Here is a 26,125-nt window from a genome sequence, read left to right on the forward strand (position 1 = left end):
ATTGCTCTCCCCCACTCTTTTCTCCCGAAACTTCAACAGCTGATCGAGGAGTATGTCTGGAAGGACATCAAACCCAGAGTGAATAGAAAGACTATGTACCTGCCCAGAGAGGGTGGTGGACTGGGACTCCCCAACCTGTTCCTGTACAGAAGGACTGTCCTGCTCCAGAGAGCGGTGGAGTGGTGCCGGAGTAATGTACAAAAGGACTGGATAAATATTGATTCCTCTATCCTTGGTAGTGGGGGTTTAGCTGCCCTGTTATGGGGACCCGCTCCACACAGGCCAAAATGTATCCCTAGATTTCCGCTGATAGAGGAGCTGTTTCATGAGTGGGATAAAGTGACTCGTACTGAGTCACACATCACCACTAACTACTCCCCGTTGACACCGGTTTACGAAAACCCGGACATTCCTCTGCAAGTCAGGGCCGAGACCCTTGAGCAACAACTATATCCACTCTTTTCTAGACAATGGGGGACTTAGGGCGAGGCAGGAGATTCTGGAGTCCTATCTGGACCGCCCGCTGTCCTGGTATATGTATCTACAGATACGTCACTTAATTTCCTCTCATAGACATAACCGACAATTTCTTAGGGAACTTACCCCCTTCGAATCTTTGTGCACACAGCCAACTACTCCACGACACCTGACCTCCAAGATCTACAAATTGCTTTTACTTCCCAGAGACAGTCCGCCCCCGACCTTCGTTGGCATGTGGCATAGAGAGTTAGGCACTGAACTGACAATGGAAGACTGGCGGCGTGTGTTTAGGGCGGCCCGCAGGGTTTCTGTCTCTGCTCATGTACAGGAATCACACTACAAGCTGCTATCCAGGTGGTATCTTACACCGACCCGACTTAAGGGGTCTGCGGGGGGGGGGGGGGGTGGGCTCGATTCTGCATATTTGGTGGGATTGTCCTCTCGTCGAAAATTATTGGAGAGATGTCTGGGGAGAGATGTCACGGATACTGGAGATGGATATTCCCAGAGCTCCGGAGTCCTTGCTCTTCCATTTTCCGTATAGCATACAAAACCCAATAAAAAAGACCCTACTCATGTATATGCTGCTGGGTGCGAAAGCTCTGATCCCTGCCCACTGGAAATCAACAGTGGTGCCCTCACTGGATGACTGGAGACTGAGAGTCCATGACCTCCTGCGGCTGGAGAGATCATTACATGCTTATAGCAAAACTTGACGTACACAAAATTTTACTCCAGATGTGGAGTGGGGGAGCATCTGCCCTTTAGATAAGTGTCCGGCTCTCCTGGGCTGACATCGAACGGCTTTTTGTGACCCCCATTCTTCCTACCCCTGTTTTGGGGACGGCCCCTTCCCTAAATGCCTAACACGCGGGGCCCCGCCCCTGACCTGATTCACTCATTGTTCTTTTCCCTTTTTTCTTTTTTGTTTGATACCAACATAACTATATAATATGTTGCTTCAATTTAATAATAACTATTAATTATACACCCCTCCAGATTTAGTGGAATGCAGAGTGGTAAGGAAAATTGAAAAAGATAGAGCTTACACTTTGATTATTATCTTGCACCTTGACAAACGACCACGACTAATAATTAGGTCACATGTGCCTTCTACCTGTGTGTGAATTTATTCCCTGCCTTATGTACTCATGTATTGTAGGTTGTGGTGGAAACTGTATAATTTGAACTGGCACTTGTGGTGCATATATCTTTGTACATGTTTGTTTTCAAATAAAGCTCTTAAAAAGTAAAAAAAAAACAAAATAAAAAAAAAAACACTTGATTGAAGAATCTATAACTAACACCTCACTCTGCCTCTTCCTATAACTAACGCAGGCAAAGAGAATGACTGGGGGGGGGAGGAGGGAGGAGCTATATATACAGCTCTGCTTTGGTGCTCTTTGCCTCCTCCTGCTGACCAGGAGGCGATATCCCATAAATAAGAATGAAATCTGTGGACTTGTCGTATCTTGTAAAAGAAACTTACTTAGAAGCTCCCAGTTTTGCTCTGTTAAAAAGGTTAGGCTGGGACACCCACTAAAATAGGCTGGAAAGTAAAAAAGAGCAGACACTCCCCCTCCCCCGCATATGAAAAGACCCTGTACACAAATGCAAGCAAGCGGGAGTCGGTAGACAACACTCTACTTCTTAAACTTTGGGGGTTGGTTAGGAAGTCTGAAAATCAGTACAATGTTATTTAAAAATAAGCAAAACTATACATTAAAAAAAAAAAAAATCTCTGCAGGGGATTGTGGGAAAAAAAATATATATATACCGGTATATCTTTATTTATTATAGGTAAAGTCAGATATTGGGTAATCCTATGATTACCCGGGTAAAACTGACATTATCCAAGCGGCTTTTGGTAAAGCCTGATGGAAGATCATAAATCCCCTCAGAGTGCATGTGCACCACATCAAACATATATATGGGGCACGATCCGATATACGGCGTAGGTTTCGGCGCAAGCGAGGGAACCCGCACCGCCCGTAATTTCACCTCGCACATCGGGGTATTACATATACCCCGCCGGCAGTTCCTAAAGTGCCGTAAGTCGGATAAACTAGCGATGTCCAGAAATAAGCGTAACTACAAATTTCTGGAGTCGCTAGTGACTTACGGCACTTTAGAAACTGCCTGTGCCTAAGAAAACTAACTAAAATATTAAATCTCCCGTAACTGTCTAACACGCCTCCTAAAAATAAGCCCGATACGTATACCCCTATATCCGCAATCCCCCCTCTCACTCCTAATAATAAATGTATTAACCCCTAGACCGACAACCCCCCACAACGCAATAAGCCTAATTATTAACCCCTAAACCGCCATAGCCCACACCGCAATAAACATATCCTAGTATTAACCCCTAAACCGCCGTAGCCCACATAGCCTATTAAGTCTATTAACCCCTAATCTGTCGCCGCCACTATAATAAAGTTATTAACCCCTAAACCTAAGTCTAACCCTAACAACCCCCTAAATTAATTATTATTTAAATAAATCTAAATAATATTACTATTAACTAAATTATTCCTATTTAAAACTAAATGCTTACCTATAAAATAAACCCTAAGATAGCTAAAATATAATTAATAATTACATTATAGCTATTTTAGGATTTATTTTTATTTTACAGGCAACTTTGTAATTATTTTAACTAGGTACAATAGCTATTAAATAGTTAATAACTATTTAATAGCTACCTAGTTAAAATAATTACACATTTACCTGTAAAATAAACCCTAACCTAAGTTACAATTACACCTAACACTACACTATCATTCAATTAATTAAATGAATTAACTACAATTAGATAAATTTAAATACAATTAAATAAAATAAATTATAGTACAAAAAATAAAAAACACTAAAATTACAGAAAATAAAAAAATATTAAAAGAAGTTAAAACTAATTACACCTAATCTAAGCCCCCTAATAAAATAAAAAAGCCCCTCAAAATAATAAAATGCCCTACCCTATACTAAATAGCCCTTAAAAGGGCTTTTTGCGGGCATTGCCCCAAAGTAATCAGCTCTTTTACCTGTAAAAAAAGAAATACACCCCCCCAACATTACAACCCACCACCCACCTTACTCTAAAACCCACCCAATCCCCCCTTAAAAAAAAAACACTACCCCATTGAGCTGTCCCTACCTTGAGCCGTCTTCACCCAGCTGGGCACAAGTGGTCATCCGATCCGGGCAGAAGTCTTCATCCGATCGGGGCAGAAGAGGACATCCGGACCGACAGAAGTCTTCATCCTATCCGGGCAGAAGAGGACATCCGGACCGGCAGAAGGCTTCATCCAAGCGGCATCTTCTATCTTCTTCCATCCTACGAGGAGCGACTCCATCTTGAAGACATCCGGTGCGGAGCATCCTTCCAGCACGACGGACTAACGACGAATGACGGTTCCTTTAAATGACGTCATCCAAGATGGGGTCCCTCGAATTCCGATTGGCTGATAGGATTCTATCAGCCAATCGGAATTAAGGTAGGAAAAATACGATTGGTTGATTTAATCAGTCAATAAGATTGAAGTTTAATCCGATTGGCTGATTGGATCAGCCAATAGAATGCGTTCTATTGGCTGATCCAATCAGCCAATCGGATTGAAGTTGAGTATAATGTCCCTTTAAGCACAGGTGTTTGATTTAAATATTAAAATATTGATTCCTTATCCCAGCTTTAATAAAGGACACTGATTGGCTACATATTTGATGAGTGGACTTACAGGCCCATTTATCAAGCTCCGTATGGAGCTTGAAGGGCCGTGTTTCTGGCGAGTCTTCAGACTCGCCAGAAACACAAGTTATGAAGCAGCGGTCTAAAGACCGCTGCTCCATAACCCTGTCCGCCTGGTCTGAGCAGGCGGACAGAAATCACCGGAAATCAACCCGATCGAATACGATCGGGTTGATTGACACCTCCCTGCTGGCGGCCAATTGGCTGCGAGTCAGCAGGGGGCGGCGTTGCACCAGCAGCTCTTGTGAGCTGCTGGTGCAATGTTAAATGCGGAGAGCGTATTGCTCTCCGCATTTAGCGAGGTCTTGCGGACCTGATCCGCAGTGTCGGATCAGGTCCGCAAGCCCTTTGATAAATGGGCCCCCATGTGTTCACTATAGGCAGATGTAGGACAGCTTCAGCAGCTTGATTCTAGGATCTAAAGAAATCAGCTACTTCTGAAAAAATAAGTGCTTGCTTCACATCTGTTTTAAACACTACAATCAGATTTAGTGGTCAATTTACCTTAAGTAATATGCTCCTTTGCAATGCAGTTTAATTAAAATAGAAGCATGATAGGTACAAATAATTCTGACTTTACTGGGTATCTATGCATTAAGTTTACTTAAAGGGTCACTGAACCCAATTTTTTTCTTTTGTGATTCAGATAGAGCATGCAATGTTAAGCAACTTTCTAATTTACTCCTATTATCAATTTTTCTTAGTTCTCTTGCTATCTTTATTTGAAAAAGGCATCTAAGCATTTTTTTGGTTCTGAACTGTGGATAGCACTTTTTTTATTGGTGGATCAATTTATCCACCAATCAGCAAGAACAACCTAGGTTGTTCACCAAAAATGAGCCAGCATCTAAACTTACATTCTTGCATTTAAAATAAAGATACTAAGAGAATGAAGAAAATTTGACAATAGGAGTAAATTAGAAAGTTGCTTAAAATGTCATGCTCTCTCTGAACAATAAAAAGAAAAGATTTAGGTTCAGTGTCCCTTTAAGCTGCTGTAGTCAATGCAAGGAAAAAAAAATCCCTCTCCAACATGTTATGTCCCTTTCTCAACATTTTCTTTAATATACGGTTTTATGACTAAGGTGTCAGAAAAAGACCAATGCTAGATTTAGTCAAGGGAAGCAGTGGTGTCAAGTAGGTAAAAGGTTAGTGACAGATGAGGTGGCAGAGTGTAAGCCTTATGTTCAGAAACACACTGGTAAATTCTGTCCGTTGTAATGGAAGCTCTCAATGTCAGATGTAGTATTTTCTAGACACATGCTTTTTTTCCATATTCAGGATAGGATTTGATTAAGGAACAAAATTAATACGGCTGCAAGCAGCGTCATTCAGCTTCTTTAGGTCCTGGCAACACACAAATATCTTAGTTTGCACATATACATTATTTATGATAAGTGTTGAATGACACTGCATGCAGCCATATTCTGCAATTATCTCAAACAAATGCCAAATAAAAAAAAATCCTAGACATAGATATGTATTACTTCTGATGCATGAGACCCCAAAAAGATTTGTTCAACTAGTCAATCTGTGGCTGGATAGTGGTCATTAGGCATTATAAAAATAAGCTTTATTATATTAAATTTTTGAAGAAACAAAATAATGAAAAAGTCTAATTTTAGTTATTGATACAAGGGAATCAACAGTAACTTGACATCTATGAAAATTTCCAGCAGTTCATGAGTCAATACAAGGTTGGGTTGTGGGAACATGGAACGAGACATTTCCTAAAAGTTGCTCCCAAAAACCCTTAGGCTCTGTAATATTTTGGACTGTTTGAAGTTTCTCGTCTCTTAACTGAATGTTTTTATGATACAGAAGGTCTACTGGAACACTAGAAGAAATAAGCTCCTCCAAGTTATAAGATGTCAGTGTAAAGAATTGGTCATTGAATTTTCCCACAAAGTCTTCTTACAAATCTATGCTACTATGGAACAAATCAATAAATCCAAGAGATCTGTTCTTTGGCAGAGGTTACACAAGTTCCATGGCTGTATAGGAGAATTTACCAGGAGCATCAAATGCCAGCCTACTCAATGAAAGCCTTAGAATGGTCAAGCACGGTTGACAGCCTTGATTGTTGAATCCAAAGAAGGCTTTGTCACCATTTTTCAGTGACAGTGCTGTCCTGGTCTTTCACACAAAGTTTATGTTCCTTAACTGCTTTTGGTTCTCCATATTTTGATCAGGAGTTTCTCTATTTTATAAGCAATATTTTGTCAGTACAACATGTGATGTAGTTACATGCTTTAATATCAATGTCACCATATTGTCTAATGCATCATTTAAACCCCCCCCCCCAATCTGTACTTTGGACTTTCTGGTGAAACAATGTTTTTTTAATGTAAAAGTATAAAGTGAAATAGCACACAGAACTGCTAAAAGCAGAAAAGTAATTCTGGCAAGCAAGAGCGAGACACTTCACGGAGAGCCACCAACAGTAAACGGACATTAGCAACAATGTTTCAAAATATTTATCCTGAGGATTTTTTTTTAAGTCTGTTCTACAAGCTTTAAAATGGCTCCAACACAACATCTTTGGTAATTTAAAGTGAAACTCAATCCTAGCGTTTGTGAAATGCTAGGATTGACTATTGAAACAAAAAAAGGGGTCTTTCATTCATGAAGTATAAGATACTTCATGTAAAAAGCTCCTTTAATTGTTTCAAGCGATCTCCGGTTTTAGCTGCTCAGGCAGCCCACAGCAGATCGCTGTTTGGCTTGAGGTGACATTTTCACCTCTTAGCCAATAGCGGTGTGGTAAATCCAGCTTGGCGCCCTTGGGAGCAAAATTTACCACACGGCTATTGGCTAATAGGTGAAACGTCTTTTTTGACGTGATCGATTGAAACAAATAAGGAACTTTCTACATAAAGTATCTTATACTTCATTAATGAAAGTCCCGTTTAAATGTTTCAATAGTCTATCCTAGCGTTTCAAAAACGCTAGGATTGACTTTCACTTTAAGCTAGGGATAGCCAACTGGTGGCCCTCTGCTTTAGATTGTGGCTCTAGGAAAAAGCAGAGCTAAAACTTTTTCATAGCCATAAATTTATATGAAACCCTTAAGGCTTCTAAAATATTGTTCTGTGGCCCCTCAAGCTGGCCATCACTGATTTAAGTATTCTAGTTGGTTAAGCAAGCAATCTATTACAGTCAAACTGGAAATGAAAGGGTATAATAGCAAAGCTCATGTCTGGATGGATAATAAAACATCTTAGACAGCGTTCTAATTCTACAGAAATAAGGAATAAAGTGCTATTTAAAAAAAAAAAAAAAAAAAAAATACATGGTTTGGCTGTTTGATATCCATTAATGAACAAAATACTAATTGCTCCAAACAAGAATGGCTTGAGTACATAGTAAGTCTTCAACCAACAGTAGACAAAATTATAGCCTTAAAACACAAACAGACGTCTGCACACCAATGCATTTGTTCAGTACAGAAACATTTGCCATATGCAAGTTTTAAAGGTCCACTAAATGCATAAGACAATGCAAGTAGCACTTACTCTGAATTTCAAATTAGATTTATTTTTTCTGGCAAGTTTCCAGCTGCCTGTTTCATATGACAGCCATCAGCCTAGTATACACTGAGCTTGTGCACATGCCCATTAGGAGCTAGTAACTCAAAGTGAGCACATTAAAAAAATAAAACAAAAAATAATGGGCATCATTTGGAAAGTCTTACAACTGCATAAATAATGAAAGTTTATTTTGACTTTAGTGTCCCTTTAACAAATACAGTTGACTGTTTCAGTGATCACTTTCACATATTTACAGATTCAGAGAGCAAAATACAATGTTGTCATTATGAGATATGATGTGACCGCACCACCCAATTATTAGAAGATATGCTCAGGCACGGGATGAAGTCCGGTCCCAGACTATATAATAATAAAAATCAAGAATCCCAGCCAATGAGTCTTAGAATAAAGAAGTTTTTATTTTTCAACAAAGGATATGTTCCAGTGTGATCTTTCACACTATGCAATCATAACAAACATAGGGGGGAAACATCTGATGTAAGTTCATTCAGATCCACACATACCCCATCCACCAAACACATCCGTATCCAACAATCAGCACAAAAAATAAAACGTAAAAATCAAGAAAAAAACAATAATAGTACCAAAAAGTGAAAAACTTCACTATCACTCCCAGGGCGTCCCCAGGGAGTGTGAATAGACACCACCAAACCAGGACTCTATTAATGTTAGAACCCTAAAGAGTGTCCGCTAAATCTATAACTCTATGATATTATATAGAACAAGAATGTCTCGTTATGTTTCGGGTACTCCTCGAACAAGAATGTCTCGTTATGTTGCAAGTACTCCAACTGTAACAGTGTGTGATCACTTAAAAGCATAGGCAAATATCTTGTTGCCAATATATGAGGACAGTCACAGGAAACACAGCGTGTTACAGCAATTGTAATCCATAATAGGTAATTCCTACAGAAACCTCAGTGACATATCTTGTAGCTGTGTCAATGTTATGGTTCAAATGTCCCTCCAACCTGCCCTGCTTCTGGCCACATAGCGTATAGTGGGGAGCTATGAACGTAACTTCGGCCCAAACACACACTCTCTTAAAACTTCACTCACGGTATCATATAATATAGCCAAACATTAGCTTCCGCAAAAGCTGCGAGTATCTCATACCCTCATGGCAGCTTATAGCCTTTGGCTTGTTCAAATCAGGAAAAATACATGGATAACAGTGTTACCTCCTTCAGTGTATGTGCACTTTCTAGATGATACCGTGAGACTCGGATCTCGCCGTGTATCTTCAGTGTGGTTATTAGGACCCTCCAATGCAGAATTATAGTCTCACCTCACAATTTCTGTGGCTCGGACAGCAGGATAAACAGGTCTCAGCGGTGGCGTCTGACCGTTCCGACGCGCGTTTCGGGACTCCGCCCCTTTCTCAAGGAATTTGCAGGTAATGGTGGGGAGATGCAACTTAAACAGAATCGTATGTATCCCTATTGGCTACTTGCATGCACACCTCCACTCTGACATCACGCTATACACATACGAATTTGTTATCATTGCCTAGTTTGAAAACGAATATATCTAAGACTCACAAATAGCTGCTAAGTATAACGGAATGAACATTATGATTGTTGAAGAACCACAGTACTGCAAAAACCGCCATTCAGTGCCAAAGCGCAATATATTTCAAGGCAAAACCTCTATATATAACCGAATATGTACATAAAAGAAACAAACATAAAACGAATACTAGAATTTAGATAATTGCTCATAGTACCAATACAGAAACTCTCAATGTCAATTCAAGATCAATTCTATGATATCTATCATGAGACGCAATTTAATAAATGATCTCCCTAACACTGGTATTCTAAGCATAGAATACCAGTGTAAACTAAATTATATCTGCTGTCATAAGTAGCGACTCAGTAACGGGGATCCCCATACCGGATACCCTTTCTTCAAACAGATTCAAAAGTAAACTTATATAAAGTTTAAACCGGAATTGAACTGAAATATATCCCCCATACAGAAAGACGTCTCCCAAGGGTCTCAAAAGAACTCTTTCGTACCTAATTTAATGTTAGTTCGCGAAATCATATCTCATTTGACAAATGAGTCACACAGAGGTAATTCGTCCATTTACAGTCAATAATATTTTTATAAGAAAATTAACAGATTTCCGTAATTGTTTAATCTTTAAATCCAAAAATGAGAGTGTTTGAATCCACTTCTTCTTCTCCTTCACTGTCCATACTTAGAAGAAGAACACATTCTATTAATACCTACAAGGATTAGAGTAGAGAAACTCACCAATTAGAGAATGAAAGCATTATAGCTCAAATGAAATTTCCCCAAGAAATATCTCTATTCAAGCCTTTGGGGACCATGGTATCTAATTGTCTAATCCACTGTGCTTCTTTTCGAAATAATATTTTTTGTCTGTCCCCTCTTCTACGCAAAGGGGGGACCCCATCAATAACTTGAAACCGTAACTGACTCTTGTTGTGTGCCAATCGAGTAAAATGATGGGCCACAGGTGCATCTTCGTCATCCTTACCTATAGCTGCTTTATGTTGACGTATCCTATCACGGACAGTCTGGGTGGTCTCTCCTACATATGCCAGGCCACACGGGCACTTAATGACATATATGACATATTTCGAATTGCAGGAGAACCTGCCATTAATTGGAATCCTTTTACCCGAAAGTGGATGGGTAATGTGATCCCCTTGTAACATAGAGTGACAAAGAGCACAATTCATACAAGAAAATTAGCCTTTCTTAGCAATTGTAATGGGTTTTCTCATGGTACCCCAATCAGCACGTATAAGTTCATCTTTCAAGTTTCTATTTCTCCTAAAAGAAAATAATGGAGTCTCATTGAAAATCTTGCCCACGTGTATATCCTCTCTCAACAGGTGCCAGTGTTGTAGTATTACCCTTTTTAAGACTTTACTGTGTAATTCAAAGTGGCTCACAAAGGGCACCGAAAAGTTTTTAGGTTCACGAGTGGTTTTATTCAATAGGCTAGCCCTATCAGTTACAGGATACAACTGATTTTTTGTGCAAAATATCATCGCTGGTAGTTCCTACCAATAGTCAGCTAGTAACGATGGATATAGCTAGCTTATATACTTCGATTCCTCATGAGTTAGGAATCGAGAGTATATTTTATTTCTTAGACAAGGACAATCTATATTCCCCTAGTGAAAGAAGGTTCATCAGGGATCTTTTTAAGATCATTCTTTATGAAAACTTCTTCTTATTTGAAGACACATTCTATGTCCAAAAACAAGGTACGGCAATGGGCTCAAATGTAGCACCTACCTATGCGAACCTCTTTGTAGGAAAGTTCGAGGAGGATGTGGTCTTCAGGGATGAAGGTTATAAGAAGTCCATTTTGGGCTGGTATCGTTACATAGATGATATCTTCTTTGTTTGGACTGGTAGTGATGATGGTCTGACACAATTTGTATCAAAACTTAATTCGGCTCATGAATCATTCAAATTTACCATAGAAGCAAGTAAGTATAAAGTAAGCTTTTTAGATACTATGATATCGATTGTAGATCACAAACTCAGAAGTGATTTATTCTCTAAAGAAACGGATAGGAATAACACTTTACGTTATGAAAGTTTCCATCCCCCCTCTCTGATCAAGAACCTTCCATTGGGCCAATTGTTGCGGACCAAAAGGATTGTGGATGATCCAGTCATTTGCCTACAGAGATTGGATGAAATGTCCAAAAAAATTTTGGATAGAGGTTACCCAATGCAAATTCTGAAAGAGAATATGAATAAAGTATTGAATACTGATAGGGCTAGCCTATTGAATAAAACCACTCGTGAACCTAAAAAAAATTCGGTGCCCTTTGTGAGCCACTTTGGATTACACAGTAAAGTCTTAAAAAGGGTAATACTACAACACTGGCACCTGTTGAGAGAGGATATACACGTGGGCAAGATTTTCAATGAGACTCCATTATTTTCTTTTAGGAGAAATAGAAACTTGAAAGATGAACTTATACGTGCTGATTGGGGTACCATGAGAAAACCCATTACAATTGCTAAGAAAGGCTCCTTTTCTTGTATGAATTGTGCTCTTTGTCACTCTATGTTACAAGGGGATCACATTACCCATCCACTTTCGGGTAAAAGGATTCCAATTAATGGCAGGTTCTCCTGCAATTCGAAATATGTCATATATGTCATTAAGTGCCCGTGTGGCCTGGCATATGTAGGAGAGACCACCCAGACTGTCCGTGATAGGATACGTCAACATAAAGCAGCTATAGGTAAGGATGACAAAGATGCACCTGTGGCCCATCATTTTACTCGATTGGCACACAACAAGAGTCAGTTACGGTTTCAAGTTATTGATGAGGTCCCCCCTTTGCGTAGAGGAGGGGACAGACAAAAAATATTATTTCGAAAAGAAGCACAGTGGATTAGACAATTAGATACCATGGTCCCCAAAGGCTTGAATAGAGATATTTCTTTGGGAAATTTCATTTGAGCTATAATGCTTTCATTCTCTAATTGGTGAGTTTCTCTACTCTCATCCTTGTAGGTATTAATAGAATGTGTTCTTCTTCTAAGTATGGACAGTGAAGGAGAAGAAGAAGTGGATTCAAACACTCTCATTTTTGGATTTAAAGATTAAACAATTACGGAAATCTGTTAATTTTCTTATAAAAATATTATTGACTGTAAATGGACGAATTACCTCTGTGTGACTCATTTGTCAAATGAGATATGATTTCGTGAACTAACATTAAATTAGGTACGAAAGAGTTCTTTTGAGACCCCTGGGAGACGTCTTTCTGTATGGGGGATATATTTCAGTTCAATTCCGGTTTAAACTTTATATAAGTTTACTTTTGAATCTGTTTGAAGAAAGGGTATCCGGTATGGGGATCCCCGTTACTGAGTCGCTACTTATGACAGCAGATATAATTTAGTTTACACTGGTATTCTATGCTTAGAATACCAGTGTTAGGGAGTTCATTTATTAAATTGCGTCTCATGATAGATATCATAGAATTGATCTTGAATTGACATTGAGAGTTTCTGTATTGGTACTATGAGCAATTATCTAAATTCTAGTATACGTTTTATGTTTGTTTCTTTTATGTACATATTCGGTTATATATAGAGGTCTTGCCTTGAAATATATTGCGCTTTGGCACTGAATGGCGGTTTTTGCAGTACTGTGGTTCTTCAACAATCATAATGTTCATTCCGTTATACTTAGCAGCTATTTGTGAGTCTTAGATATATTCGTTTTCAAACTAGGCAATGATAACAAATTTGTATGTGTATAGCGTGATGTCAGAGTGGAGGTGTGCATGCAATTAGCCAATAGGGATACATACGATTCTGTTTAAGTTGCACCTCCCCACCATTACCTGCAAATTCCTTGAGAAAGGGGCGGAGTCCCGAAACGCGCGTCGGAACGGTCAGACGCCACCGCTGAGACCTGTTTATCCTGCTGTCTGAGCCACAGAAATTGTGAGGTGAGACTATAATTCTGCATTGGAGGGTCCTAATAACCACACTGAAGATACACGGCGAGATCCGAGTCTCACGGTATCATCTAGAAAGTGCACATACACTGAAGGAGGTAACACTGTTATCCATGTATTTTTCCTGATTTGAACAAGCCAAAGGCTATAAGCTGCCATGAGGGTATGAGATACTCGCAGCTTTTGCGGAAGCTAATGTTGGGCTATATTATATGATACCGTGACTGAAGTTTTAAGAGAGTGTGTGTTTGGGCCGAAGTTACGTTCATAGCTCCCCACTATACGCTATGTGGCCAGAAGCAGAGCAGGTTGGAGGGACATTTGAACCATAACATTGACACAGCTACAAGATATGTCACTGAGGTGGAACGGTCAGACGCCACCGCTGAGACCTGTTTATCCTGCTGTCCGAGCCACAGAAATTGTGAGGTGAGACTATAATTCTGCATTGGAGGGTCCTAATAACCACACTGAAGATACACGGTGAGATCCGAGTCTCACGGTATCATCTAGAAAGTGCACATACACTGAAGGAGGTAACACTGTTATCCATGTATTTTTCCTGATTTGAACAAGCCAAAGGCTATAAGCTGCCATGAGGGTATGAGATACTCGCAGCTTTTGCGGAAGCTAATGTTGGGCTATATTATATGATACCGTGAGTGAAGTTTTAAGAGAGTGTGTGTTTGGGCCGAAGTTACGTTCATAGCTCCCCACTATACGCTATGTGGCCAGAAGCAGGGCAGGTTGGAGGGACATTTGAACCATAACATTGACACAGCTACAAGATATGTCACTGAGGTTTCTGTAGGAATTACCTATTATGGATTACAATTGCTGTAACACGCTGTGTTTCCTGTGACTGTCCTCATATATTGGCAACAAGATATTTGCCTATGCTTTTAAGTGATCACACACTTTTACAGTTGGAGTACTTGCAACATAACGAGACATTCTTGTTCGAGGAGTACCCGAAACATAACGAGACATTCTTGTTCTATATAATATCATAGAGTTATAGATTTAGCGGACACTCTTTAGGGTTCTAACATTAATAGAGTCCTGGTTTGGTGGTGTCTATTCACACTCCCTGGGGACGCCCTGGGAGTGATAGTGAAGTTTTTCACTTTTTGGTACTATTATTGTTTTTTTCTTGATTTTTACGTTTTATTTTTTGTGCTGATTGTTGGATACGGATGTGTTTGGTGGATGGGGTATGTGTGGATCTGAATGAACTTACATCAGATGTTTCCCCCCTATGTTTGTTATGATTGCATAGTGTGAAAGATCACACTGGAACATATCCTTTGTTGAAAAATAAAAACTTCTTTATTCTAAGACTCATTGGCTGGGATTCTTGATTTTTACAATGTTGTCATTAGTTTGCATTGTTAAATGTCAATGTATAAATACCACCAGCTGCCTGAGCAGTTTTATGGTTACACCAGAACAGCACTGAAACTGTGGTACTTTACCACAGTGATTTTCAACCTTTTTTTTGCTGTGGCACACTTTTTTGCATTAAAAAATCCTGCGGCACACCACCATCCCAAAATTTTACAAAATCACACATTATATATATAAAAGTTATTTCACAAAAGGCAAGCGAGTGAACATGTCTGAGGACGGGCGTATGCCCGAAAACATTCACTGATTTGCTGTACAGTAAATACTGTTGTTTAAAAAAATACCAGCGAGTGCTTGCCTTTTGTGAAATAACTTCTCTATGTACGGATTTGGTGGGTACCCTGGGAGTTGGTAAGTTATGAGTGTGCTGGGTTCTCCTGGACTATGGTATATTCATAGTTTGTGATAATTTGCTGGCAAGTATATACAGTATGCAATGTGAGTAAACCCCTGTGTAAAAACTCACTTAAAATGTCAAGATTCAAAATTGTATAACATTACAGTAATATCAACCCCTTAAGACTGGGCATTTCAGACAAAAACTTCCCTAAAAGACCAGAGCATTTTTACCATTACTACATTTAAACAGAAATAGAGCCTTTTTTTTTTACCTGTCAAAACTATATATATTTTTAGTAGACAACCCAAAGTATTGATCTAGGCCCATTTTGGTATATTTCATGCCACCATTTCACCGCCAAATGCTATATAAAAAAAAAAAAAAATAGATGACTTTCACAATTTTAGGTTTCTCACTGATATTATTTACAAACAGCTTTGCAATTATGGCACAAATGGTTGTAAATGCTTCTCTGTGATCCCCTTTGTTCAGAAATAGACATATATGGCTTTGGAAGGGCACTCAATTCTGCTTCACACTACACTTGTATTATGCCCAGCAGTGAAGGGGTTAATTAGGTTGCTTGTAGGGTTAATTTTAGCTTTAGTGTAGAGATCAGCCTCCAATCTAACACCTTACCCCAATCCCTCCCTGACCCCTCTCAAACAGCTCTATTCCCTCCACCACCTTACAATTGGCACCGCAATCTTAAAAGGGATACTAAACCCATTTTTCTTTAATGATTCAGATAGGAGTAAATTAAAAAGATGCTTAATATTGCATGCTCTATCAATTTTTCTTCGTTCTCTAGCTATCTTTATTAAAAAAAAAAAACAGGAATTTAAAGCTTAGGAGCCAGCCCATTTTAGGTTCAGAACCCTGGATAGCACTTGCTAGCACTAGCAAACCAATAAGCAAGCATAACCCAGGTTCTGAACCAAAAATGGGAAGGCTCTTAAAAGGACCAGTCAACAATACAGTACACTATAATTAATAGATGTATCATCAAGAAATTAGTATATCTAACTGTACCTTTCTAATTTTCTTCAAGTATTCGCCATAAACTATTGTTTTGAGCATTTGTGTGTTTTTCCTGTCCTCCAGGGTCATGTGGGCGAGAATACCGAATGAAAATTGCATATACGTATATGCATTTTTCATTATCTGCGCATGCGAAACCGGAAGTCGTGTCGTCACCGGCACATTGACATTGCGCTTCTATGGTGGAGCAGTGCACATAAAAGGTTTTGCACTGTCAGAAGAGCGCCTGCGTGTCCAGAAGACAGAGCCTGCCATTCTGTCACAGGTATGGTTTATTTTTGTGCTGCTCTGTGTTAAAAAAAACACACAGTATTTATAGGGAGTATAATAATAAATGAAATTACATTTGCATTAAAGGGCCACTAAACCCAAAATCTTTCTTTCATGATTCAGATAGAACATACAAATTTAAACAACATTACAATTTAATTCTATTATTTATTTTGCTTCATTTTTGAGATATCCTTATTTGAAGAAAAAGCAATGCACATGGGTGAGCCAATCACATGAGACTTCTATGTGCAGTAACCAATCAGCAGCTACTGAGCATATCTAGATATGCTTTTCAGCAAAGAATATCAAGAGAATAGAACAAATTAGATAATAGAAGTAAATTAGAAAGATGTTTAAAATCGCATTCTCTTTCTAAATCATGAAAGAAAAAATGTGGGTATCATGGCCCTTTAAGTACATAATAGTTTGTTGACTAGAATTTTTGCTTAATTGAAAATCGATCTGTGCCAATGTTAAAGGGTCACCCAAATTTTTTCTTTTGTGATTCAGATAGAGCATGACATTTTAAGCAACTTTCTAATTTACTCCTATTATCAATTTTTATTCATTCTCTTGCTATCTTTATTTGGAAAAGAAGGCATCTAAGCTTTTTTAGGTTCAGGACTCTGGACAGCACTTTTTTTTCTCAGCCTACAAAGGCTGAGGAAACAGCCTTTGTAGCTGAGAAACTAGTTGCAACTGTTTTTAAACAATTGTTTTTATATTTGGGTGTTGTCAATTCACATCCCTTGAATTTTTAAATAAATTGTTATTTTTATGGAAGTCTAAGCCTGATTGTTTGGAGATATTGGTAACCAACATCCTGCTGCAGGATCAGTGTAGCTGGGTCACTGTGATACCCCAGCCTGCATCAATCAGCACATAGGTGCTGCTCCCTTTGGGAGTATACAATCTTCAAGTTTGTCCATTTGTGCCATTTATGTTACATTATTGCACTAGGAGGTGCTCCCCCATCTCTTTTTTGATTTCTTGTTCAGATTGTACATTTGTTTCCATTCAAGCTCCATCATCCAATCGCTGGATCAGTGTAGCTGGGTCACTGTGATTCCCCAGCCTGCCCCAATCAGCACATAGGTGCTGCTTATTTTGTGAGTATTTTTCTTGCTCAAATTCTATTTTTTGTTTATTATCTTGCAATATTGCACTAGGAGGCGCTCTCTTTTCTTTGTGATTAATTTCCACAGATGTTCGGTTGCTTTGTTTGTTATAAGAGGAGCTGCCCATCAAGCCTTCTATCAAGTGTGAATATCATACTACCAACCATACCTGGACTTTACCAAAAGAATTTCTTAAAGATTTCAGGACTATATTGAGTATCAGTACATGTTACATAGCTGAGGCCAAGAATCCAGCTAAGTTATTTCCACTAAGTGTATGGTTTGAGATTTATAATTGTTTTGTTGCACATCAAATGTTGTTAACTAACTAATATATGTGAATAGAGCCCCCTACAGTTGGATACCTAGGTATCAACAGGTTTGGTTATTTTGAATGCTTATATAAATTATAAACTTTATTATCTATGTGGCTGTATATTTATTTTGGTTCTGTGTTGACTGGTGCATTAAGCTTTACATTACTGCTTTTTAAATAAAGATAGCAAGAGAACAAAAAAGATACATTCAAAAGTTGCATGCTCTGAATCAGGAAAGATTTTTTTTTTGAAAGTGCCAGTATGAATGAATATATATTCATTAAAGTATTTGCTGCAGTGTAGGTACCCCCTAAACTCCCTGATCCCCCCACCACAAAAGAAAATTCTCTACCCCTCTACCTATTTGCCACCATCTTAGGTACAGACAGCTGTCTGCCAATAACCAGTTTGCTGCAAAATTGGCAAAAAAAATAAGTCCATTGTTTCCTGTAGTATAGCTGCCCCCCTCAATACACTACCCCTTCCCAGATCCCTTTCTGTTAACGGATCCCACATGACAGTGACAGTTTTGAGGGTTTTTTGTTTTTTTTTTGTTTTCAAACAAGCTTTATTGAAGAAAAAAAATAAGGTAACATACAGACAACGTGGAAGCTTCACGTTTGAGTAACAAATGAAATTGTACAATCATGGTATACAATATAACAAAAACATTGAGATCAAAACTTCATAAGAAGAAGTAAAAATGAGCATAATAAAGCTTTGGGCTCCTTTTAACACGTATGGAGCACGAAAAGCAAGGGAGCCAGAGGAGTTAGTAATATAGAAGGGGGAAGAGAAAAGCGGGGAAGGGGGCAGAGGAGGGGGGGGAAAGAGGATAAGAAAGAGAGAGGGAGGAGAGAAAAAAAAAAAAAAAAATTTTGGGGAGGGGAAGGGGGATAGGAATGCATATTGGGAAATTAAATAGATCTATTCCAGATAGCCAGGATCATCTCGTGGGTGGCTAGGTTATGTGTTTGAAGATAATGAAATTTCTCAAGGGCGATGAGGTCTGAAACTTGGGTTTTCCAATCCAAGAAGGTGGGGATGTTTTGTGTTTTCCAATGTCTGGGGATTAATTTTTTAGCTGCATTTATCATTATTAGCCAGAGGGCCTTATGAGCCGTAGTGCTGGTTTTAGGAACTGATCTAAAGAGAAGAGACTCGACATCTATTTGGATATGTGTGTTTAGCAATGCAGAGGCTTCATGCGAGATCTCCTTCTAGAAATCTTTTAGTTTCGGGCAAGTACACCATATGTGGTGTAGGGAGCCTTCATCACCGCAACCTCTCCAGCAAAGATTTTTGAGTTTGGGGTAAATCCTGTGAAGCCTAACTGGAGTTAAATACCATCAGCAAAGAAATTTTAAGTGCATTTCTTGGATTTGAGCGGAGACCGATGAATTTTTGGTAATAGCGAAGGCCTTTAGCCATGACTGTGTGTCGGTGTCTACATCTATATCACTGTGCCAGGCTGCAATGTAGGAGGGAAGGGTGTCTGTGTCTGGGACTCCTAAGATTTTATAAAGTAAGGAAATGAGCCGTCTGGGGGCGGTGGCGGAGGAACAGATTTTCTCGAATTGTGTCAACTCTCTAATGAAATGTTTTTTGTGTTTGTGGTGGGAGATGAAATGAAGGAGTTGGGAGTAATGGAGCCAAGAAGAGAAAATTTCACCGTGTGTATCCTGTAAATTTGGTAGGGATTTAAGCTTTCCTTTGTCTATGAGGGAGTGAATTGAGTTTGATAGGAGGCTGTGGGGATTTTTAATTTTGGAACCTGTCCTGTGGTATGGAATATCAGGGTTTTCCACGAAAGAAGTAAGAGGGCTGTGCCTTGACGAGATATGGGTGCTGGTGGCTATTATTTTGTCCCATTCTGAGAGTGTTGCAGCGGCAATTGGAAAATTGTGTAGATTTTTGGGTCTGTGATTTGGGGGGAACCACGCCAGTGACCCCACATTGTTAAGTTTAAGTATCTGTCTGTCTAGGTCAATCCAGGCCTTGTCACTAGAGTTGTGGGACCATTCAACAATATGTTGGAGCAAAATAGCTCTTCTGTAATTAACCAAGTTGGGGACTCCCAGGCCGCCCCTGTCTCCTGGGAGGTACATAGTTTTTCTAGGGATTCTCGGCCTAACCCTCGCCCAAATGAATTGCTCGATTAACCCTTGGAGTTGTTCTAGATAACCTCTTTGGAGGGGGATAGGGAGCGTTTGGAGGATATACAAAATCCTGGGTAGGACATTCATTTTAACCACCCCTATTCTCCCTAGCCAAGTGAGTGGTTTATTTTTCCAGGTAGATAAATCATTAGCGATTGTTTGTTTTAGGGTGAGGTAATTGAGTTTAAATAAGTCTTGTGGGGAGGCTGAGAGGAAGACACCTAGGTATTTGATTTTCTGATGTGCTATTGTGATATTAAAATTGTTTTTGAGGAATTGAATGTGATGATGTGGGGTGTTTATATTAAGGAGTTCGGATTTGTTGAGGTTGAGACTGAAATTGGATACATAGCCGTAATCTTTAAGTTCTTTAAGCAAGGCGGGCACGGAACTCTCTGCCTCAGTCAGGGTGAAGAGGATATCATCAGCAAAAAGGGCCTGTTTGTGATGATTATTGCCTATCTGAAGCCCTTTGATGGCATGATTTTCTCTAACTTTTTGTGCCAGGATCTCTATCGAAATATCGAACAGGAGAGGGGAGAGCGGGCAGCCCTGTCTTGTGCCGTTTTTGATGTCAAACGAGTCTGACAAAGTGTTATTGACCCTTATTCTGGCGTTGGGGTTTGAATAGAGGGAGAGCATCATATTTATAAAGGCCTCGGGAATATTCATCTCTTGCATTGCTCTCTTAAGGAAGGACCACCTGACCCTATCAAAGGCCTTTTCTGCGTCTGTTGCGAACAAGACCATCGGGGACCCCTCAGTTCTGGCATAAGAGATCAGATTTAATACTTTGGTGGTGTTATCTCTTGCCTCCCTCCCTGGGACGAACCCGACCTGGTCGTTGGATATTAAGTAAGGGAGTACTTTGTTGAGCCTGTTGGCTAGGACCTTAGCTAGAATTTTCATATCGGTATTGATTAAAGAAATGGGCCTAAAGTGTTCGGGGCTTGTGTGGGGTTTGCCCGGCTTGGGGATAACGGTAACATGAGCTTCTAGGAGGGATCTAGTTAGGTGGGGGGATTCTCTTAATGCATTAAAGATATGGAGCATGAGGGGGATCAATATGTCTTTAAGGGTTTTATAGTATCTGGGGGTGAAGCCATCGGGACCCGGGCTTTTACCCGAAGGAGAGTCTTTAATGGCCTGGGTTAATTCTTCTATGGAAATGGGGGATTCTAAGCTATGGGCTTGTTCTGAGGTTAGTGAGGGTGAATTTAGTCCCTCAAAGTATCGGTTGGTTGCTTCCAGAAGGGAGGGATCTGTGTTGTCGGGTTGTGGATCTTTGCTTTGGGGGGCGTCTATGTTGTATAGATTAGAATAGAATGAGTGGAAAGCTGCCGCAATCTGGTCGCTGCTCCTAAGGACAGTGTTATCTTTTGTTAAGATAGAGTGGATGTGTGAGTTGAGTTGCTTTCTACGTAAACAACGGGCTAGAATTTTTCCAGGGTTTATTACCTCCATCAAAATAGTATTGCTTTAGGTAGAGAGCTTTTCTTTGGTGGGCTTCTGTGAGGTGTTTTTTGAGGGAGGATCTAGCTTCGAGTAAGCGAGTTTTAAGGGGGACGTTGGAAGGGTCTTTTTTGTGTTCAGCTTCCAGGGAGCTGATTTGGGTTAGTAAAGAGGAATATTTTTCTCTATTCAATCTGTTGATTTTGGCTTTATGTTTAATGAAGCTACCGCGAATGACAGATTTGTGGGCTTCCCACTCTACCAGGTTCGAGCTAGAGGAGTTAGAATTGAGACGGAAATATTCTATCAACTCAGTCTGGATGTCTTTTAAGATTAAAGGATCGTCAAGAAGAAAGTCGTCTAGTCTCCAGATCTTAGAGGTGATTGGGAGGTCGGGCCAAAATACTGTGCATGAGATCGGGGCATGGTCCGACCAAGTGATTGAGCCGATATCACTTTGAGTGGTTATAGAAAGGCCGTTGGAGTCAGTATAAATGTGGTCAATGCGGGTATAACAGTTGTGGGGGGCTGAGAAAAAGGTGTAGTTTTTTTGAGTGGGGTGTAGAGTTCTCCATATGTCATGGAGGGTGAGACTAGCTAGAATGGATTTGATTGTTTTCAAAGTTTTAGGAGGGGTACAGGAAGCACCTTTCGATGAGTCAAGAAGGGGGTCGAAGGAGAGATTGAAGTTGCCTGCTAAGTATGTCACCCCTTTTGCATGTTCTAGAAGTTTGGAGGTAACCTTTCTGAAGAAGGGGATTTGTGTATGATTGGGCGCATAAATATTGGCGATAGTGATTTGGTGGTTGTAGAGAGTTCCAATAAGGATCAGGTATCTGCCTTCAGTGTCTCTTTCTAAGTGGGAGATCTGTAGGGGTAGGGATTTGTGGATGAGAATTCCAACGCCGTTTTTCTTGCGTGGGCCAGACGCAAAGAAGGCAGTGGGGTAGTGAGGATTGTGCCACCTAGGCTCCTTTCCTCTTTGGAAGTGTGTCTCTTGGATTAGGAGAATTTGGCTTTTTAATTTATGTAGATCTTTCAGGGCAATAGATCTTTTGCCGGGGCTATTAAGTCCCTTGGCGTTGATGGATGTTAGTTTGAGAGTGTGATCCTGGAATCTGCTATGTTTAGCCATTTAAGGGGGGGGGAGGTAAGGAGAGAAAAAAAAAAAAAAAAAAAAAAAAAAAAGAGGGAGAAAGAGAGAAAAAAAAAAAAAAGCAGAAGGGAAATATTAACAGAAAGGAGGCAAGGAAGGGAGAGAAAAGGGATGAATAAAAGCTAGGGAGGTTAAGTAGGAAGGAATAAGGCAGTCAAGGTAAGTTACAAGTTAAGAAGAGGAAAATAGAATTGGGGGAAGTAATCCCAAGATCAGTTATACATATCTTAATGATTAAAGAAGGTAATGGTCTACCTGACAAGTTAGAGGACAGGAGAGGATGAATATGGAAGGGAGGGGTGTATGTTGAGGGCTAAGGGAGTGGATGAAGGGGGAGGGGTGAGGAGTGGGGGGAGGGAGGAAGGGATAGATGGAGAGGGAAAAGAAGGGAAGGGTTAACTATATAAGATTAGTGCTTATGTAGGTATTAGGGAAGGGGAGGGAAAAATAAAGAAGAACCAGAGCTGGGGTGAGTAAGATGATAGGATATTTAATACGTTCAATAAGTGAAATGGCCTGTTCTGCAACCCCGCAAGACTGGGGTTGTCAGGTTGTGATACGGAAGGAGTTAAACACATGTGAAGGACTGTGGGCAGGGGAGTGGGTTTTCTTCCGTGTCTTTGGAATTAAGGGGGTATTAGGAGGGAGAGTATGAAGGGGAAGGTTTTAGGGAAAAAAAGGGGGTCTATGGGAGGAGGAGAAAAGTCGACCCTCAAGCATCACAATAAACAATATATACAACAAATATGTACTGAATACAAAAATATAAACATTTGAACATTTGAAGAGGAAGAAGGCATCTGTAATAATGAACACACCAACAATGGCCTAGACTCAGTAAAGAGCTAAGGGGAGGCCCAAGATCGGGGCCTAGCTATGTTCTAAGTAATAGAGCGTTGCCTATGCATTAAAGTGTAAACTAGAAATATTTGTATATATAGAAAAAAAAAGAAAATAATAAATGATGAAGGCATTAGACGTGGGCTAGGCTTGATGATCTAAAGTCTACATTGGTGTGAGCTGGGGCTAGTATTCCAATATGGGGCGTAAGGTGCATAAAGAAAAGGGGAATATATGATCTAGTAGTACATACAATCTTAATTAAACCAGGATTAAACATTGTGACATTGTAAAGATCAAACCTAGTGTTAGTGACAAAATTAGCATAACAATAAGAAAAGAGAATGCAAAAAACAGCTCAGCATTAATGATAACTTTATACTGCACCAATATCAGAGTTGCAATCGTCCTCAGTTCCTATAAGGGAAGGTATTGACAGTTCTCTGAAGAAAAAGGATGGGTCAGTTCCAGGTCTATATGTGAAAATTTTGTTGTTGTAGTTCACAATTATAGAGACCGGGAAACCCCATCTGTAAGGGATCTTGTGTTCTCTGAGCTTTGAGGTAATGGGGGAAAGTTCTCTCCTCTTCTGTAACGTAGATTGGGCTAGATCAGAGTAGATGTGTATCTCTTCTCCGGCATGAAAAATATTCTTCTTGTTTCTTGCAGAGCGGAGGATGTCTTCTTTGTCTTTGAAGCTTGAGAACCTGACAATTATGTCCCGAGGGGGGGCTTTTGGTGGAGGTTTCGCCCTTAGGGCTCTGTGGGCCCTGTCTAGAGGTATTTCTGGGGCCATAGGGTTGTCCTTAATAATTTTGAAGAGGGCTTGCATATACCCTTCCAAGGCTGTAGGTGAAACCGTCTCAGAGACCCCTCTGAATCTTAAGTTGTTTCTGCCGCATCTATTTTCTAGATCCTCTAGTTTATCATTGAGGATAGAGAGCTTGTCGTCGTGATCACTGATGATAGCAGCATTGTTTTGTATCCTAAGGTTGGTGGGATTTTGCTTTTCTTCCAGGGCCTGTACTCTGCGGTCCAGAGCGCCCAGGTCCTTTCTTAGGTCACCAAAGAGTGATCTCATCTCTTGGAGTACCACATTGATGTCTTCCTTGGAGGAGAGATGTTTGATGTCATGTTTGGTGACATAGGAGGAGCAGTCTTCTGAAAGATTAGTGTCCTGATCATCTTTCTGTGTATTGGACATAGTATCGTTGGTTGGCCCAGAGGGGATGTCTCTTGGGGTGAGGTACTGCTTCAGAGTTTTGCCTGTGCTTTGTACGTTAGGCTTGTTGTGCTTCTTGCACGGCATTACCCAGATGGTGGGGGTGATTGAGTGGTCAAGTGAGAGAGAGTTCAAGGGGCCTGCAGTAATTATCTAGCTTGAAGGTTAGATGCTGGTATGCTCCGGCCTGAAGCTGTAATCGCAGCGGGGGTCTCCGGCCTGGAGTTGCCCAGGTGGAGGCTGGTTGTTGTGAGCCGAGGAGGGAGTCCCAGATCAAGGGCAGGGATGAACAGGTGCAGCAGATAAGATTATGACCTAATGGTTATATGTGGCCCAGTAGGTTGTAAGGCTTCGGGAGCACAGGAAATAAAGTGGAAAAGGGAACCAACATACCGTATCTGGCTGACCGGTGTTTGATTTCAGTTCGTAGGTGCAAATCGTACTGATCGCCTCCCTGTTAAAGGCTAGTTGTATTAGAGAGAGTCTTGAAATAGAGCTTAGGCCTAAGATAAGGTGGTGCAGGGGCCCAGCTAATAGCTGTGTTCTCAGGTCAAGTCGGAGACTGCCGCTAGGGTCTGGAGTTGAAGGAGTCTTGGACCGTTGTGAACATACCAGGATTAGATGCAGTTGTTGCGTATTTAGTAATCTGGTTCCTCGCGCTGATGTCTGGAAACGCTTCGCGGCGGGCCCACGTGGCCCGGTGACGGCCGCTAGACAGTGAGTTTTATGTGGCTTAAATGTTGGTCACCGGGGGCTCCGTTTGGATCGGGTAAGCAAGGCGCCCCTAAGGTGGTGAGTAGATGTCTGATAGCTTCTGTTTGAGCGGGTACCGCTATCGCGGTGCTAAGGCGTCAGAGGCCTTAGTGGAGCTCGAGGGTCGTCTGAGATGTTGTGCGGCAGTTAGTCAGGCTTTCCTCCCCTGCCCGAGCTGTCGGGTTATATCGGATACATATGGGTGAGAAGTAGGAAGGGATTGAGGGTAAAAAGGTCAGGTAGAAGGGATAAAACTGACTTGGGATTTGGGAGCCCTCTTAGAATGCGGCCATCTGCAAGCGTGGCCAGACTCCGCCCCCCTTGAGGTTTTTTTTTAATTCCATGTAGCGTTGCAATGCGATCCCACCCACTGCAGAAATGGGCCACCCACCCACCTCCCACAATCAGCACCACTGATTTCCAAAGCAGAGAGGGCCAGAGTGATTGAGCGAGATTGCGGCAGAGAAGAGCCCAGGACTGCGGCAACGTATAGGGTAGGGTGATGGTCATTAAGGGGGCAATACTAGCCCTACAGTAGGAATTTATTACAACAAAAGTCAGTACACCTTTTATTACTGATATTCTAGTCTCAATGCTTCGAATGTCCACCTTTAATTTTAAAAGCAGACTATTCTTGAAATGTATTATACCAGTGTTGCACAAATTTCAGGAGATAATGTTCTGCCATGCAGAACTTTTTTTCAGCTGCCCTTTGCTGGAGGGGTTGTGTTTCTCTTATTTTTAATACCCCAAAGGTGTTCTATTGTATTTAAGATAAGTGACTTTCTTGG

The sequence above is a fragment of the Bombina bombina genome, chromosome 4 (genome assembly GCF_027579735.1).
Source record: "Bombina bombina isolate aBomBom1 chromosome 4, aBomBom1.pri, whole genome shotgun sequence".
NCBI classification, from domain to species: Eukaryota; Metazoa; Chordata; class Amphibia; order Anura; family Bombinatoridae; genus Bombina; species Bombina bombina.